The following is a 20,493-nucleotide window of genomic DNA, read 5'->3' on the forward strand; positions in this document are numbered from 1 at the left end:
GACTTGCTTTTTTTTCTAGCCGGTAATTTTCCGTTCGATGCTGTTATATCGAAAGAGACGACCGGATGTCTTTTTCTCTGACGTACTTGGCACGTATCTCGCGTCGCAGTCTCGTTCAGAAAATTCAGCTACTCTTCGATGAGCGAGATAAAGTGCAGGAGACTCGAGAATCGTGTTCCTGCGTGGTCAGCTTCCCCATCTGTAATCTCGTTCGCGCCATCGTGCGATTTGGCACGTTTTTCCAGTATTGCGGAGCACCGTGATTATATTTTGGCGCCGACCGTAGCTTTTAAATGCACTTTAACCTTAGGTCGTACAATATATAGGTCGTATTTCTTGGTGTTTCGCCGATCAAGCTAAATAAAAAGTTATTAGAGACCAAATTCAGTATATTGTCCTCCCGGTGCATTAAAATTTTATTTTCATCGAGTGACTTATAGTATATAAAAGTTTTATTTTTATTGACTGACCTAGAAAGGTAAAAAGGACCACAGTTAATAATTGATGCCTCCAACAAAACGATACATAATTTTATGATCATAAAAAGAAGCGAAGAATCTGTTATTTACTAATTGCCTTTTCTCAGATACAATTTTTATTTATTATTTGGACAGATATTTAAATAGATAGCTATATAAAAGAAAAGAAACATGATTAAGATAAAACAGATAATGTACACCGAATGTATAAGTTAATTGTTATAATACACTTACAACTTCGTTAAAACCAAACTCAGATACGCACAGACATGCGTCGCACAGAACACGAGGACGTGTTTTTGGTAGTTTTTTTATAGGTTATAAAACCGACTCGTTTTTTTCTAGACAGACTCTACTTGGTGTCAGAAATAACAACTTAATAGCCAAAAAAAGTTACCTGCCCGCGCACGGCTGGTTCAGAGGCTCATAACTTTAAAACCGTTACGAATTTCACTTTGTGCTTTTATCACAATATTCTACACACTTAGGGCTATCAAATTATGCAAAAAAGAATTTTTCGATTTTTTTGACCTAACAAACCAGAATGGACTCTTAAACGCAAGATGTACTACATATACAATTCAAATAAATTATGTGAGATCAAGAATATAATTAACACAGTCGTGCCAAAAATGTGATCCCCGAATGAAGAGTCTTCGCGATTACGTCGTAACCACAAAGTCTGTCGACTCGTGCGCGATTTGTATCTCTTCCTCAACCGGAAGTGGGTCGTATCACCGACACGATTGTGTTTACGGCTTTGCGACACGCTCATTGTGCTTTATTACAAACAGACGGGCGAAAAGCAGTTATCTACTTAGATTTTATAGCTCAAATCAGAGCAATAGATCAGAGCACTCGAAGCGGAAGCCATTGAAATATTCCAACGTAAGAACTATTCGGCCGGTATCGACGCATCAGCATACGTTTATGAATTAAAGACGCATATTACATTTATTTTTGAAATATTTCGCACATTCCAGCCCGCCATAAAATATGTCGGTGAGCTTTTCTCTCTTTCCTCTTTTCGACAAATTTCCGGCATTACGAAAAGTCCCCCGGTGTTCTAAAATGCAAATGGAAAAATAGTAGCAGTGCGAAGGAAGATGGTCATTCCCACGTTCCATCCTAAATCTCCGGTGAACTCCTGCCTTCCAACCCCTTCCTTCCGCCCTTGCCGCCGTTTCCGCTCGTCCGCTGAGCCTCGCCTCGCAAATCGTCACCGTCGATTTCCATAATTTCCGCGTGAATGCACGCGCGTGTCCCATTAACGCTCCGGCCACGTCCGGCTTTTGAAAAAAGCCGAAGAAACGACGTTTCACAACGCGCACCATTTTGCCGTTCTCCACGCGAGTGCGAGTTCACTGTATCATGGTGAATTATGAATGCCGATATTACGACCCTGAATCCCGCGGTGGTCCGAACGGTGGTGTTACTTTACGGGCGGCGGCGAATATAACGTCGCAATTAACACAATGTGTCGTATAGCTAATGAGGTGAGAGTTGCCGCGAATTTTGCAATTTTTACGTAGGATACGCGTTCTTGCCAAGGGGTGGACAAGCATAAAATCTAGGCCCTTCAATGCCGTTGTAGAATATCGAGACGAATAACCGAACTGACGTTTTTTTTTATTAACTTCTCGTACATGTAAAATGGTTGAACAGAATAGATAGTACGATATGATAACATGAAAATTAATAATACGGCATACAACGCGTAATATTATATTATCAGATTTAGTATGAAAAATTACGATGGCAAGTAAAAGAAATCGAGAATACTCGCTGACCGTTTCTGCGAATCTCTTTATTTACAAGATGTCTCGGCGCTGACAATTCTAGCAGGATCGTGTCGCGTTCGGTGTCACTGTTTCTATATTTATAATTAAAAATCAACCTTTTGTGTTATCAGAAGCCACAGGAATCGAGGATGTAAAACTTGGAGATGGTTTATCGTTTCTTAAATTAACCCGTCATCCACGAGGCGTCTAAACTAAGCCTGCACTTCAGTTACCGTCCTATCACATCGGTATGATATAAATAAAAATTTTCTTCTCAAAGAATCAAAGCTCAATGAGAGTGCAAACGCATTCAGGCCGCATTCTTCATCCTACCGCCGTATGCATCGTCATGCGCACCTACAGTGACTTCCTATTTATCGTGATCTCCGTTTTCCTCGTCACATGACGACGATTTCGAAGTGCTCCGCCGGTTTGAGCTCGTGCAATACGAGACAACCTAAATTAGACGAGCCGCCTTGATGTTTAGAGCATATTAGAGCAATTATCAGAATGACTTATTAGAGCGAGAGGAACGGCGGTGAGACTTTGTGGCGCTCATCAGCTCGCTAATTAAGCGATACCGCAACTGTTATCGTAGCCTTAGAGAGATCTTTGCTCTGTGTTCATATTGTTCATCTTTTTATCGGCTGTATTTGTTATGTTGAACCGACTCGCCTAAACGCAAAATTAAATAAAAAGCTAACATCAAGAATTATTTGACGCCAGTAAATGACTAACGATGATTAAGCTTCTAATCGACCATTACTGGCGATGTGTTTTTTAACACAGAAAACTTATTGCGAAAAATATATAAATAAAAAGACATTAAATGTATAAAAGAGATTAATATCGTAGAAACTGCAATATAAATAAGAAGAGAGTAGAACCGATAAGCATTTTTTCCTATTGTGTATGAATACGATTTTTCTGCCGAATTGTTAAATAAGATCGAAAAACGCTGGCAATTATTATTTTCGAATACAACCGATTCGATTGTGAAAGGCAATTTGAAATTCCCTGCACAGTTATATAAGATACGTATGTTTCGAGTGTAATTGGACATAATTTAATACATGAACGTAAATAATGGCTAATATTAATTAGGTGTTATCAGTGCCAATTTTGGCTCAACGGTGGAATTATATTGCGTAACTAGATTGCCTCAGGTAGCCGGGCACATTCAACGCGACAGCAAAAACGGAGATTCCTCCGAGCGTTGTGGTAGGTTCGGCACGCGACCAGATTCGCGACGAATGTCACGACGACGGCTCGCGCCATGCCCCGACCAAATGTTCACGCGAATGCCAGAAATGCCTGAAAAATACCCGTGCGAGCGGTCTCGGTCTCGCATCTCTGTCGGACGCGCGGCAAGCAGATGCGCTTCGCGTGCATCTGCGACTTGAGGAACGGCAGCTCGCCTGAGACAAACTCCTGTTTCGTAATCTCACCTGCTTTCTAAACTCGCCCGAGAAAAACCGAGGTGACGACACGCAATGTTTAACGATGAAAAAAAAATACATTTTTATCGAAACTATAAGATTTCCCGAAATTGTCCATGGGAACATCTCGTGGAGAAAAATCTGCGCTCGATCGCGCAATAGAAAATCGCCAAATAATATCGCAAGTTGTAAATTTGAGATGATTGTGGTATATAAAGGATGATATTTTATAATAGATAAATAAACGGGTTATCTAAGTGGACATGTTCAGCCAAAAGAGACATTTAAAAAATAGAGAAAATCAGACTGTCGTATAATAGAGTTCGAAGGTATATTTTACTTGATCCAATTAGAATTAGCCCTAAAGTCGACTCTGGTTTCACATTGTGCAACTCGCTTTTACTTTCGTCAAAGGCGAGCAGAGAACAGAGAATCTTCGTTACGAGCCAATCCTTCCCTTGACACTATTACTGCTAATTGTTTTCGCACCCGCGTCTCGCACTCGCGGACGTGAAACCGCATGCGATCGTGGGTTGGAGAAGTACCTCGCGTTATTACTCGATCGGCATGGAATAATCTTTATCGATCTCTCGGACATTCGACGGCGGCGGAAGAATCTCAGGAATTCGAGCGGAAAACCATTTGAAAAGCGCGAGGCGATACCGATCGCGCGGGCCGCGCGTGCGGCTCCAATTTGATCGGTCGGCCACGCCGGTGTAATTATCGCGCATGGATTGCTACCTCCGTCTGTCACGCCGGAGGAAACGAAAGCGCTCTTGGCAGGAGAGCCGAGCGTGGCGCTCGCTCGCCGTCGAATTGCGAGAGACTTTGCGAGCGTCGAAGTCTATCAGAGCGTGTCTGAGGGAGTTGCATTGATTTTTCATCGATTCCAGTTTCTAGCGGCGGCTGGCATTAGCAGCCAGCGGCCGTCCCGACAGTCTCGATTAACTTTTATACGGCACTTACACGCAGACCGTTCGGTAATAAGCGCATTTAGCAGTACGTTCTTTATCGTATCAGCTAGGTTCCTTATCGTAAACTTGAGAAATCTTTTTGCCTGTTAGAACCGCTACCGGTTCCGGTATCTTCGTATGCTATGCCGATTAGGGACGTTAAAGCGAAGACCACTCGAGATTCGTGGATAATCAAGGCTGTTATTATCTATTTTTATGTGTATACGTTGAAAGTTTTAATTCGCTCGAGTCCTCGTTGAAACATTTGTATCTGAACATTCTTGTTAAGGAGAAGTTATCTTAAGCTCACCCATGGTACTCATATTTCACGACAAGCGTAACAGTAGGAGGTCTCTCAACTGCTTACATTAAGCATATCAACCTGCTCCGTTCCTACCCGTGCTGAGTCAATAAATCAAAAAGCCACATTGTTCTTGTTACTTGCATTCTTTAGTATAATTATTCATTTCGAACCTATGATCTTGCAAGAATGTGCCCCAGATATTGAAACCCCCCTGTCATCGTAAGCATTTACGCGCTTAGGCAGAGTTTCTTTCTTTTCCCCCTTCCCTCCCGTCAGATCGTATCTACCTTGTAAATGACAGAATACGATGATGTTGAAAAAGATGAAGACTTTTTAACGCCGACTCGCGCGGTTGCGGAGATAAAAATAGAAATAATACGTCGCAACCGGGCATATAATTAGGGCGATATCGCGGCACTAGCCGGTTTATACAGTGGACATTTCACGTTATGGCATTGCGATTGTCCGTCGTTTTTCTTATTTTCAGTAATGAGCAACGACCGGCCGCCGAGTGGTACTCGTCACGCGATTGGCCGCGCGCGCGCGCGCGCGCGCACGCGGCGAAATATCGGAAGTGGACAATTTGCCGAACCAGTTTCCTGTGGATTTTACACCGCGCTCTTTTAAGCCGATCGTTCCGCCACCGGGATCACGCGCAAACGCGGACGGTAAACGCGGTTTTACTGTCGCCGCGCGTCTCGTTTAAAATTTTCGTCTCCCGCCTCGCATCGCTTTTATTATCTCGCGCGCCGGTCTTCAGCCGCCGACCGGGCCGTAATAAATCCCAAGATTTCTCGCCTCGTATTGTCGCTCGTTCCCTTCCGCCGCTCGTTCCTCTTCCCGACCGAATCGCGTCGCGGATCGCCGTAAATTTATCGCGAATAACGTATCCAAGAACGGGAGATCGTTCCGCGCTCCTCCGCCCGTTCCCGCGACTCGGCGCGCGGCTGCAGGCGCCGCGACTCGCGGAAACATAACTCGCGATAAAGTCGGGCGATCGCGCGACCAGATAATATACGACTTTACTTTACGACGTGCTCAGCACCGCGCCGATTAATTAGTTTACACGAAACACTGCTGATGCTATCAAAGCGAGACAGTTGGCCTCAAGGTCCTCCCGCGTGCTGCGTTCGCCAGCGGCGACAACGACGACGACGACGACGATGATGGGATTGCCGTTAAATAACGTCGCGATCCGCGCGCGTTAACTCGCCGCGTCGATTTCATCGTCGTTCCCTCTTTTCTTTCTTTCTCATCGAACACCTTGGAACGTGGTCGCCAACGTGTTGCACCATTTTTCTAATTGGCCGGCCGCGATGATTTATTACGAAACGTAATCTCGCGTGTTCCTTGCAGAATAATGTCTCGTGATATGACGTATCTTGTTAGTCGCGCATGCTCAGGCACGAATTTAACGAATTGATCATTGAACTCTTCATCGAAACTCTGATGATTCACCGCCGACTAAGACTTCGTTAGAGACTGCTATCTCATCTTTGCGATTGCTGAAATTTCGGCGTTAAATATATTTGGAGACGCTGAGACTAAGACTTTGTTGATTGAAGTTTATTCGAAATTTTTATCGAATATATAAATGTTTTCATGACATGTTGTAATTTATACATTTTGCTCAAAATTTATCCTGAAAATCATGTAATCGTGGGACAACATGGCATTTCGAAGAACTTTATGAGAGGTTTGTGAAATTTTCCCATACATTTTGCTAGTACTTATACCTAGTATACACGAAAGAAAATGCTATTGAATTAAAAAAATGAAGTTGCTTGAATTAAACGTTAACGTCGCTGCTACAAACATAAATAATTCACTCAATTGTGCTGTGAATGTTAATTTTTAGCATTGAACTAAATATCCAGATTATTAAGACAACTATCTGATGGTTCTCATTCATTACTGATGTTTCAACGATTTTGTTTCAATTACACCGATCTTGTTGATACAACATCACTTTGTTTCCGTATACATTTTACTAATAGAATGTATGGTAAAATTTAAAAAATATTTCATAAAAGTCTTCAAAGTGCCACGTTGTCCCACGACTACGTGACTTTCAGGCTAAATTTGAAGAGAAAATTCTCTCCGTGTAGAAACTAATCGTTTTATGATCGAATGATTAATTCTTCTCGGCGACATCGAAACAAAGATTGTAACAGAAAGACAGTCAAATAAGTGCTTTTCAAATCTCCTGAATATTTTAAGTGCATTCTTTGAAAGACATACACACACACACACGTATCGCCGAGAAAGATAAGAAAGAGAAAGAGAAACTAAGATATATGTTTTTTTCACACACATGTCAGTGGTGACGAATAGATAATCCGATGGAGTAGAATACATTATTCCCCGAGGAAATGGGAACGAAGGCCTGCTCGAAGGTGAGATCCTTCGCTTCGCTAAAGAATTTTAACGTTACAAGGGACAAAGCGTAAAATTCCTAAGTTGCGTGCATGCAAAGATGCGCGACGCTCGTAATCGCTCGATGCCGACACCGATTCCAGCGTGAGATTTGATTTATCTGAGAAGGCAGGTTCACAGCTCAACGGGCAAGAATGTTTTCATCGCGCCTGGAGGAGGCGCCGATATTCGTCTCGTTTCTCACATTCTGCAGGCACCCGAGATCCGAACTCGCGCTCCGAAACTTCAGATCGCCGTTCGCACATTGATTTACGAACCAACGTGGATCTACCCACGTTGAGACGGTCATTGAATGCTTATTTTTAACAAATTATTTTAACACTCGACGATTAATTAAACGCCAACCCGCGTTGAACGATGTATCGACCGCAAGCTGGTGCTGAATTATTCGCTGGTCTTTGTCGAGCGACACTCTTATTTCATAATAGCCTCGCAACGGCACGGTTCGTTGTCGGTTTTCTGCGGAATCGCGCCGATATACGTGTATAAGGAGCCCCATATAAATGCAATCCGCTGCTCCAGGTCGGCGTAGTAACGGAGTCTCATTTCTACTTTCAATTTGCCTTGAACTTCTTTGTCTTCATTGCTCGCCGCGGCCCGTTGAGCCCGATCACTTGTTCCAGAGCTTGCATAATCTGAATACCTGCCGCGAGATCTTTGCCATTCGCGGAATAATCGAGATATCGTTAAGCCGCAAAGTGAAAAGTTTATCTGCTTCCCATAGCCGGTGGAAAATGTTACTAAAAATCACGGTGCTCTTACCGGTATCACATGGAAAACACGTCTTCGGCGTTTGTTTCACTTTTCGAGGAAAGAGCCTCGCGCAGAATCGCTCTAAAGTCATAATTACCAGCGTTTATAAGAGAAGCTTTATTGAATAATTCAGAATTGTTAAATCGCTTTATTTCGCGCCCTTACTTTAACAATAGCCGCCGCGAAAACAGAAAATTTCGATGATCTTTAACGGCAGAAAAGTGGTGACGCGCGCGCGGACTCGGCGAAATAATTTCCGCGAGACGAAAGCCATTTCGGTCCGTATAAGTGGATTTTAAAAGCCACCGCATACTTTTACAAGCCGCCGCGTCTCGATACCTCCCATCCTCTTTCGTTCGAACGGGTGTTGAGGTGAAACCGCGCGAGATGAGGATCCGTCGGAAAGGCAGAAAAAAAAGCTATGCTGCGGTCATGCCGAGAAAAAGACATTTGATTCTAAATATAGCCAGTTGTCGAACGAATTTAGAAATCCGGTTCGAGTCACGTTTTTAAGCAGCGCGCCTGACACTGACACAAAGGAACACGGACGCCGGGTCTTTTTCCCCCGGATTTCAAACGTGCCTCGCTGTTCAACAAAGCCGTTTTTACCCCCGGAATAGATTTTTGGGACCGGACCACGGTAAAAACGTTAACTCGACTGAGAAATCAGCACGACTCTTGCGGTAAAACGATGAGATCCGTTATAGCAGGTTCATGCGAAAACGAGACGAAAAGACTTGCCTGTTTTGACAAAAGAGACCAAAGAGTAAAATAAGCATGTACCGATTTTCTTGTATCTGGCCCGTCTTTGTATACAAATTCTATACCTTGTCTTTTTGTACAAATCGTACTAAACCGTCGAATAAGAAGACAGATCGAACAAACAGGCCGGGTAGGACGATGCAAAATTGCAAGGGGGTAGCCACTAGCTAAAATGTTGTCCCACCGATTACACGATTTCATTTGATTCCACACGATTTCGTCTGATTACAAATAATTTAATTGCAAATAGTTTTCTTATATGCACGTTTAAAAATATATAACGTTAAACCTCAAAGAGCTGTTAGATTTCTCCAAAATATATTTTTCTTATTTTACTAAATATGTGCTTGTAGAGGTAATTTCAGTTAAGATTATAGTATTCAGTCACGTGTTTCCACGCTTCCCACTTTTTCCACTAGTCTAACCGTGGTCTTAACGAAAAGTAATTTTGTATTTGTATTTACTGTTTATTGTTCCAAATTTGCGCGCAAAGGTGTATCAACGTTTCAACTATTTCAGTCTTATTATGAAAAGAATACGCGCTTGTAGGTGTGAACTATGATATATATTTGGATATTCCGAGAGGGAAACCGCTGAGAGCATTGTGGTGTACAGATTTACATTACTATAATAGGCATTACTAGGCATTTTTTGGCATTAGATTGGGCAGTAGGTCTTGCTGGGGCATTATAAAGATAAAATAAGATAAAACAAGATAAATAAGATAATAAGATAAAGTAATGCCCACTGGGCATTAGTGGGCATTACTTTATTGGCATTGGTGTACAAGATTTTGGTCAGCGGTTTCCCCCTCGGGCTATTCACTAAAAGAAGTAAATTTTTTTGGAAAATAAAAACAAGCTGAGAAAATGTTCAAGATTAATGTTTATTGTCTAACAAGTGAAGAAACGTGAAAATTAAGATTTTTAATTACACAGGGATTTCGTAAGGATTTCATAATGATTTCGGAGACACTGTCCTACGATTACATCAAGTGGTTACCCCCTTGCAAAATTGTTTCAATTGTCATCTCGATGTAGTCTCAATCGATTCCCTCAGTGATTATTCGGATTTTGACAATCTGTCGATCGCTCTTTAGCGCTATCGGCGCGACGCGCGTAACGAGCTAGCGCAGAGCTGCCCTAAATACAATTTTACTTCTTTCGTGCGCCGGAATCACGCCGCTTCTCACCTGCTTCCACGAACGTTCCTTTCGTGCCGCGACGACTGACTTCCTGGAAGAAATGCAAACGTTGTGCTCGATTTTCCAGGAGTCAATCAAGCAACCGGTATCGCAGACCGGAGGAGAGCACGAATGGATCCGGCCGATCGCCAAAAAATGAGATAGTAGCTCGAAAAGTATAACGAGGTATGGAATCGCCATTGTATATCTGACATCGTTTTACCATACTGCACTTTTTGTCGTCCCGTAACGGACATTGTTTTATATGCGACGTCCCAGATATACGACAGGGAGCAAATAGAAATAACGAATAAGGCTGTAATGACCGGTTCTGTTTTTTTTGTCGTCGCAGTCTATCAGTGCGATATATAAATTAAGACACTTATTGAGTTGGATGTGAATTAGCACAGCTCATCAGGGATTACGTTTTTACCGGGCGCGTTTGTTAGCGCGTTTCCCCTACTTTTTATTTCCGATAGAAAACAAACGCGGTTTCTCGGTTAGGAGGAGCAACGAGCGCGGCGATGTAGGAGGCGAGGTGTGAGCGTTATCAGGCGGCTCGCGTATTGTTTCCTGCCGGTGAGAAAACGTCTTCGTAATGCATTCTCCAAGCTGGAGTAACGCTAGGCCTTGCGGGATGCGGCCGGCGGCGACCGGCACGTCGTAAAACCGGCGTCGACCGGGTGCTTGGTGCAGAAATAGTACGACAGCAATAATACAAAGATGTTGATTAACGGCGAATCTTCGACGCCTGGTACTATTACGCTCGTGCGAGGCGCTTAAAGAATATTAACGTCAACTTCGCCGCGACATGCGCTGGCAAAATCACTCACTCTCCCGTCGTTGCCGAAGGGGAGAGACGAAATACAGATATCCTGAAAATGTCATTAGGAAGGTATCGATGCCACCTTTAAACGTGAGAGGTAATCGCCGGCTCGCATAGCGGAGATGATTGCAAAACGCGCATGATCAGCGATTTGCGCGGAGACCTCGGTTTTTCAAGAACGTTCAACCATCTGAAGAAGACACGTACGCTCGCAACCTTGAAGATGATGTATCTTCGCATGATGATGTAGTTTCTTATAATTCTCACTTAGAAGTCCTCAGCTAAGAAAATGCCAAGAATTCGCAAGTATTATAAAAGGTGTATATACAAAAATTGAGATTTGCACGACTTCCCAAAACTCTAATCGTTCGCGTAATCCCGTTGTATCCTTAATGGAGTAACTTGCTCTCTAAAAGTCAATCGGTGCATTATTACTGAAAACAGTTATAACTGTAGAATAATTTAGTGCTATTAGAGGAATGTCTCCTATGAGGCTTCTAATATGAGACAGCAGGTTTTCAACATCCAAATTCAATCACAAATCTTTTTTCGCAACAATTACACGATCTAACAATGAATTTTCCACTAAACAGACTTCACTCCGATAAATTCATGATAGAACCAACAGATGCCTACACTGATAAAAAAAATATCTTAATCCAAAAAAATATTACTTTACTCAAGAACATTATTCGTTAGGTGGCTCCTAATAGCTTATTAACTTAAATTTAAAAAATAATTAACAAATTAAAACATGCATTGCTTTAATTTAAGTATTTATTAAATATTAAAGAATATAGATCATTTTTAATTTAAAAAATTTTATTTTAATTCTATAAAATGTTTACTAAGATGTAATTTTAACAGCGAAGATAATTGGATTTCTTATTTAACAAAAACAATTATTTCATTTAATAAATAGTATTTTATATCTCATGAAATCTTTATTTGAATGTAGAAAATATAATGATTTAAATTAATTTACTTAATATAATAAAATATTAATTTAGCGGAAAGCCTGCTATCTCATATTAGGAGCCTCTCTTAATAGAGGATTGTCCTCTATAACTATGAATCTTCACTGTTTTCAATGATAATCCACTGATTGACTTTTCAAGAGTGCATTAAAAGTTTTCAATAGAAATTAATAATCTCGTGGAAACTTGCAATTTGCGTGCTGTAAGTCAGCTTTGTTCACGATAATGCGACGCGCGCCCCGCGTAATTTCCGAAAGACCCGATAGCGAGCGTGAAAGAGCTCGGGGACTCGGAGGCTGGCGCTAAGGCGAATTCGATCCGATCTCTACAGACCGACGAGAGATACGGCGACGTCGGGCCATCGCGATAAATTTCGGCACGCTTTTTCTCTTCGTTTCGTGTACTTCCAACACGAGCGATCGCGCGTCATATAAATATATCTTTACAAGATATCGGCGACGGCAAGGGACGCCCCCCCGTCGACGCTCGGATTTAACATCTCCGCCGTCTGCGGAATTTAACACCGAGAACAAGTGTCGTTCCAAATTATTGCGCGCGTTTCCGAGGAAAATCTAGTATTTTATCATTTTCTTTAGAAAGTATATCGCCTACGATTATAATCAGATCCGTAAATTCTTAGCTTATTCGCACTTAGAATAAAATAAGTTAGGAAAATATAAATTAAATTTAACGAATAATTAACAGGCTTTGAAAGGCAAAAGGCAGTCTTGCGCGAGTCAACTTTATTTAGTACTTAATTAACATCATAAGTATCATAAGATCAGTAAAATATAATTTGTGCGTTTGGGTTCTGCTTTCAACCATTCTCGCACTGAGAAAAATTTTCATCGGATAAACCGATAAATAGTATTTCCGATGGTTAATTTTTCCGATTACGTTTTCCGATGGATACATCCGATGAAATTTAGCCGATGAAATGCAGTTACCGATGAAATTTGATTGCAAAACCGATCATATTTTTTATCGGATATACAATTTAATTGGATATATCTGTTTATTATGTAATTGGATTATCCGATTATATTTAATCAGACATTTTTCTCGGTGCAGCGATGGTATATCTATGTAAACTACATATTCAATATAAATACAATGTAAATACATATTTATTATATTATACTATATAATAAGTGAGAACCAAATAACTTTTGCACACTGCCGCATTTTGTTGTAAAAAAGGATTTTACAGTACGGAGTTGGTCGGGAGCTTTTCCAGGCAAATTTTCTACAACTGAACTAGCTGTGCGCGCTTATACTTTTCTACTTTAAGCCGAGAGAGCCGCAGAGAAAGAAGCCACATGATCCAGCAGTCCAGACTCATAAGTCAGTCTCGGGAGCAGGTGTCTGCGATTAACGTTATCGTAGACAGCGCCGATTTCTGTGCGTAGTGGCGAGCTTGGCGGCGCGCCAGAGCCTCAATTCTTACGGACTCGGACGAACTTTCGGCCGTGCCGATTATTACCGGTGCGTTTTCCAACCTCCTTGGACGGCGGCCAGACGTGTTGCAAACATGTACTGGAATTCCCGTTGCGAACCTTCGAGTCGCGCACGCGATATGTCATGGACTCGCGACTCGATGCTTCTACGCGGGTGGACTCCAACAGCGTTCTTTTGAACACGATTTCCGCGGCGAGCATGATAACGCAGGAAATATACAGGGTGTTCCGTTGCGTTGCCTTAAAAACCAATCATTTCGTGCCCTAAGGCCTAAAGTTTTTTTTTGTCAGTAACAAGATACTCTCGTAAAGTGGAAACTTAGCACTCTCTGAAAGTCAATCGGCGCATTGTTACTGAATTATTCAGTGCTGTACTTAAAACTGTGGATCGATGAATATTCACCGATTTCAGTGATAATCCACACTGAGAAAAATGTGCGTTTAAATATAATCGGATAATCCAATTACATAATAACAAACGGTTTATATATCAAATTAAATTTGTATATCCGATGAAAAATGTGATCGGTTTTTCGATAAAATTTCATCGGTAACTGCATTTCATCGGATAAACTTCATCGAATGTATCCATAATTTAATCGGAAAACGTAATCGGAAAAATTAACCATCGGAAGCGTTATTTAACTGGTTTATCGGATGAAAACTTTTCTCAGTGCACTGATGTTAGAGAGCATAAGCGGAGTTTAGAAATATTTAAGATAGGAACGATCTTTTACAGCACAAATAAGTTTTTACTTAGTATACATTTTCCCCGATAAATTTTATTATCTTTTGCATCTAATATCGACACCGGGAATCCCCGTTGAGGACGCGCGAAACGACGCGCGTCGCGCGAGCGAGCTCGCAAACATATGATTCCATCTCGGCGCGTCGGCGGGCTGGTGCAGCGACGGTGAGAAAAATAAGACGGTGGAGGAGAAGAAGAAGAAGACGAAGAAGAAGGGAGCAGAAGCCGCCGCCGCCTCCGCCGCCTCCGGGAGAGGAGGCCTCGAGGTCGCGGCTGCGTAGTTCCCCACGGCTGCGGCTCCCACGAGCTCAGCCACCGCGAGTGTATATCGCCGCTTTCCAGATCAGATTCATTGACCCCGCTGAATCTCTCGGAGCGGAGACTCGGCCGCACGATGCTTTTTCCTCCGTGACACAAACGCAACCGGCCCGCGGCGGCAGCGGCGGCAGCGGCGGCGGCGGCGGCGGTAAAGCGGGAGATCGGGACGAAAAATATGTATGGCTTTATCCGAACGAGAGCAATACGCAAGCCCAATACTGCGTATGTATTGACGTACTGAATAAATCTAGCGCAGGCAAGATTAAATGGAAGAAGAAAACGGGAATGAAAGGAGGTGATCCCCCGCAATGATGCGATGCGTCTCCGAGAAACGTGACGCAGAGTATAGAAGGAAGGATGAGAAGAGAACGGAGAGAATGGGAGATAATGTGACACTTTGTGGAAAAACTCAGTATTTTAAGCGCTGTAGGATAAAGCGCTTTGAATATCTCTTAAATTTGAGAGTTTCTTTGAGACAGATCATTTCTTTCTCTCGGGCGACATCGGCTCTTCGACCAATTAATAAGGATTTCGGATAATAAATACGAAAGTTGTTATCTCGTGTTTATACGCGGCACACGTGCGCGAGAGACGACGAGACGGATTTTCGTCGTGATAGCCTAAATGAAGGTCAACGAGCAGAAATAAATTATGCCAGATAATAAATGATGCGATAAACAGGAAGAGCGCTCTATATTCCAGGCGCGGAGCCAACTTCGATCTTCGATACAAGGTGAACGCGCCACCAGAAGACACAAGACGGCAAACTAAAGAGAAATAAAATTATTGTCTCATAATTCTGACGACGACGTCCACGAACGAAAGTGCAGACGCGCGTCGGGCGCATTTGGCGTCCGGTATTACGAGTAGGTATCGACGAGCGATTTAGCCAGCACTTTTCGATGAACTGCCTCTGACCTCGTGACGAAATAATACCGAGCGCCTTAAGAAAGTGCGCAAGAAAGATACTTTCGTGAAATTCTTGCATCCAGAATAATTTTTTTTTCTTCAGAAATCATTCAGTCTTAAGGTGGCTCCTGCACGAAGGAGCGATTAGTACGAGTGCTTTGGTGGGGCCCCTTGGATTTTTATAGATATTCATATGACTTTTTTTATAAAAAAAATATCACTTAATGCATTATTGACCAAATGCATTGATATGCTAGGTTATATATGCACATTTAAAAACGTATTAAAAAATATGTGATATTGTCAAGTCTCAAAGAGCTGTGAAATTTCCTCGGAGCATTATATCTTTTGATTTTACTAATAAGTATTTGCTTGTAGAGGTCGGTGATCTCATATACTTAATACACTGAGAAAAATGTCCGATTAAATGTAATCGGATAATCCAATTACATAATAACAAACGGATATATCTAATTAAATTGTATATCCGATGAAAAATATGATCGGTTTTTCAATGAAATTTTCTCGGTAACTGCATTTCATCGGATAAATTTCATCGGATGTATCCATAATTTAATCAGAAAACGTAATCGGAAAAATTATCCGTCGGAAACACTATTTAACAGGTTTATCCGATAAAAATTTTTCTCAGTGTAGCACATTTGAATCCTTGTGACATTTATCTTGTTTTTCGTTAAGATCTACTTTTTCTATAAAATAATATTAACCCTCAAAGTGCTTCTCCAAGCGATCAGCTCATAACCCCTATACCAGTGAACACCAAGTAACAGTTACATAATATCAATATTATAATTTCCTACTTAACAATGTAAATGTAATATAACATGGGTGTTATATTACATTTATCTTGTTGAGTAGGAAATTATAATATTAATGTTATGTAACTGTTACTTGATGTTTACTGGAATGTTAAAAATACAACTTTAATATTTCTTCTTTATTTTATTTCATCGGCGATCGGACCTGAAATTTCGCATACTGATAGATAAAATTTGCAACGACAACATACTTAAATTTCAATTTTTTCTACTTTTGGTCGGTTTATGCAGGAGCCACCTTAAATAGCACTCGTTGTTTCTGTTAATAACTCGAGCTGTGAAATTTTTTATTTATCCTTCGCAGCGTGTTCTTCTTTTGAAGAGTGTTCGAAAAATTGTCCACTAAACGTAGCCACCGACTCCTCGATACTCGCCGTTATCCTGCACATTCGCAAATGTCGATTATCGATTATCCGTGTTAAATCAATGCTCGCGCATTGTTCCAGGACGGTCGTACGAGACCGAATATCGGGCCAAAAGTGTGTCACATCTGCTGGTCGCTTCGAAGGAAATCCCGCTCGCGTCTTATTAAGAGCCTAACAGTTCGGATCGCCGGGCGAGGCCGTCTTGTAGCCGACGAATTACGGTATCGCCTTCGTTTTAAGCAGCATCGAGCTTAATTCCTCGTTTAATCGCGCGCCAATTACATTAGCTGGCCGCGCCTGCCAGGATACGATCCTCTCACTGACAAGCCGGTCAGCCTTCGCGGCGATATGACGAAATTTCGGATTCGTAGCAAAAAGTCGAATCGCTCGGCGAGTTTCGCATGCCTCAAGTTCCGCGGGAATGTTTTTTTCACAGCTGAATAAATACATAATCCAGTCTTTTCTTTTTGACTTATTTGTTTCGACGGGCTGAGCGGTCGACTTAGTTACTCCAGCTTGCTTGATTAACGACCCGCGTGAAAAAAAAATCGAAAAGTCTTATACGTGTTAAGCGCAAAGGAGATACTTTTGCATAACATTGAATAAATATGAGTCTAAATATGAATCTCCATCTATTTCATTATCGGCGAGCTCCGGCGATTTACCCGTTTACGCTACTCTCGATATCGCGTATAAAAGACTAATAAAAACCTTTTACAGTGTGCGTGAATTGATAAGTTTCCGCGAAATGAGGCGCCAACTTCCCTCGCACCCATTCAAATAACACTTTACAAAGCGTTAAACGATATGACCAAAGCTTTGTTTACACTTGTGGCCACTGTTGTTTATTTACTAGAATGTTTAAAACTAAAATAGCCGGCTGGTTAGACACCGTTGCAATATTTGTAATACAATATAATGTAATATTCGTAGTTCGAGACAACGCGTGACCCAAGGCACAGATTACGGCGCGGATATCCCGTGGAGGTCCGCCGTGAAAATTCAGTCGCGCGGGAAAAAGCGAAAGCTACTCGGTTGAACAACACTCGTGCAACAAGTACGCAAGAAATGGTGGTTGTTCGGTGCGAGGTGTATCGGAGCTAGGATGCAGCTATGTAAGCAGGACCGAGGCCGGAGATACGCTCTGAAATGTATATGTATAGGTACGGCCACGGTCAAACTGCACTCAGATAAACTCAGCCGGGACCGCACCGGGCTCCGGGATACATACGAGACCAGACAAAGTGCATGCCGTCGGAGATGTAGGGGAATCTTCGCGGGGATACACCTGCTGTGCGACTCTCGTACGCGCGAGTCTCGGCTACGGGGTGTCTCGGAAACGCTCGTGTCGCACTTTCAGGGCTCTATCTCGCGATTTATGACTTTGATACATGCTTCTCTCAACGAAATTTTAATCGGCGAACGCCGCGTTTTCTAGCTGCGAGACTCGCCCGACAAGGCGGGAACGTAAACGCGAATGCGTGAACGTCAGGTTCTATTACTCTCGGTTGAACTTCTAGATTCTCGAGAAATGTAGGAATTTATAGTCAGTTTGTAAACTATTGCCGTGACTACAGATTGCTTTGCTCGATTATGTTTATATTTATTTTTAACCATCGCAATTGCTGGTATTAAGAATTAAAGTTACAGTGTTTTAGGTCTCATTGACAGATGTTCCAGTTTTTAAACGCACTCTCTAAAAGTCAATCAGTGTCATATAACTGTGAATCAGTGAATATTCACTGTTGTCAGTGATAATCCACTGATTGATTTTTAGAGAGTATGTATAGGTATACACATCATATACCTGTGATATGCAACGAAGAGATGAATGCACGCTGAATAGAATGCACGATATTAGATAAAGCGCGTCTGGAGCATCAGTCAACTTTATTGCGAAAAAGGAGGACGAAATGTGAGACATACTTGCAAGTAGCTTACGCGTTCGTCGCTGATATTTGATACCACGTCTTTCGTAGGTGACTTTTTCTGCTCTCTGTCACCGGGCTCTGTTGTCGACAGTTCGCTACGAGAGAAATCAAGAGAGACGCGGATTTACTAATCACCCGAGAAACGCCGAGATTACAATCCCGAGGAATGCGCTTAGAGCTGTCGTTTCGAAAGACCGCCACTCTCACATTCTAGCTGTACCGTATTATATTCATCCACGCGTACAGATTTGTGGTTTCTGCCAGCACCACATTTATCTACCGCGAAGTCGGGCTCGATTTTAGTAATTTAATCGCGTACTCTCGGCTTTTCATCTCGCAATCATGATTGCATTGAGTTACAATAAAATACGATGGCTCCATCAGAAGTGTTTTACGAGGTGGGATATATTTATTCTTGTTGGATATATTTTATCCTCTCTAAGGAGATAAGGAATCCATTCGCGTTGTACGAACGCGACTATCGTGCGCTCAAGTATTTAGCTACTGAAATGCGACGTCTTTGCATCTCGGGATAATCTGAGCGCGTGGATTCATTGCTTCGCGTTATTGAATTCGTTCTGCTGGCGTTGCGTTATTTAGGGAGAGGTCAACTCGTAGTGAATCATCGTAGATTCGAGCATGGGAGGCGTTCGCGAGAGCCGAACGACGAAAGCCGAAGAAGACGCGGTCACCATTGGTCATCTCTCGAGGCCACCTAAACCGACTGAGAATAGTAACTCGGGATAAACCCCTGCACTCTCCGACTATATAATTTTCTACAGGGTGTACCAGACTCATTGTCCCTCTACACATTTCTCAGTGTATTTACGGCCGGTTCAATTGCAACAAAGATATATCAAACGTATATTTTACACTTGACAATTTCTTGCCGAAATTTTATCTCTTTCGTCAAAATTAAAGATAAGATGATCAGAAAGATAAAACTTCGCTGTTTTAACTTTTCGCTTAATTATATTTATATTATGTTTATACGTGTGTATAATATTTATACGTGTCTAATACCATAATCGTGTTATATCGGTTACACACGACTCATTGAGTTCAAGTGCTCGCGTTCTGCAAAAACTCCGCAACAAGTATCGAGACATGATAAATAACATACGTAGTATTCTTCGAAGTGTGTATGTACGATGTGCGGCGCAATCGCGATCCGCTTCGAGTAATCCGAATGCGAGGCGTGCAATTGATGCATTTGGAACATCACTCTGCAATCGCGCGCAGCCTCCGAGTGCGATTGCGTCACGACATAATGAACCGTATTAAGAAAATGCAGGCACTTTATGTATATCTCGTCTTCTCGACGAAACGTACATACAAACAACGCGAGTCAGGTCGAGTAAACATCATGAGATTCTTGGCTAAGGATTATTGTCTTTCACTACATCCCTCTGCTGTCGCGTCATTTCGATAAGATTTACATATGAATTAAAAAGATGCAGTTTCAATTTACCACAAACTTGTAAAATAATCTATTCTAAGTTGTCAAGGTCGTTATCGATTGTGTTACTTTCTGTTTTGGAATGTTCTCAAAAAGAATTTATTTATTGACTATTCGATTATCTTTCATATCCCCGTTCTATCTTTAGAGGTTGCCTAGAGAAAAAACCCGAGTGCAATCCAAGCGAGAAAAGTTCGGCACGAGCTAGCAATAATTAACGCATCTGGAGCGTCGTAGTGTAAATGTTAGTGTTATGGATTATGAGAGCAGACGCAAGACAAATACACGATGTTTTCTGTGTCGGTGGCGGCAGGAAGATTAAAGCTGATGGATCTTTATAGCCAGTTTGTCGCAAGATACTAAAGTATGTCTTTAACCCTTTGCGCGGTTCTACATCAAGATATAGGCGTTGCTTACATTGCTTACAATATAGGCAACCAAAACATTTATCCTTCTATCTTTTTGCATATTTGTAATACATGTGTTGTATATTTTTTAATCTCTTGTTTCTCGTAGATTTTTAAGCCTGATCTGTAATGTGCGCTTTGCGTTCAGAAACAATCTGTTTTATGGC

The 20,493-nt window shown here is 41.9% G+C and overlaps 1 protein-coding gene across 1 annotated transcript in view; it reads left to right on the forward strand.

The window, feature by feature from the left end:
- Nucleotides 1–20,493, forward strand: part of LOC105565641 — a 48,860-nt gene that overhangs the window by 17,097 nt on the left and 11,270 nt on the right. The gene's annotated exons all lie outside the window — the stretch shown is intronic.

Source organism: Vollenhovia emeryi, unplaced genomic scaffold (assembly GCF_000949405.1).
Source record: "Vollenhovia emeryi isolate VEMERY1.0 unplaced genomic scaffold, V.emery_V1.0 DF939150.1, whole genome shotgun sequence".
NCBI lineage: Eukaryota > Metazoa > Arthropoda > Insecta > Hymenoptera > Formicidae > Vollenhovia > Vollenhovia emeryi.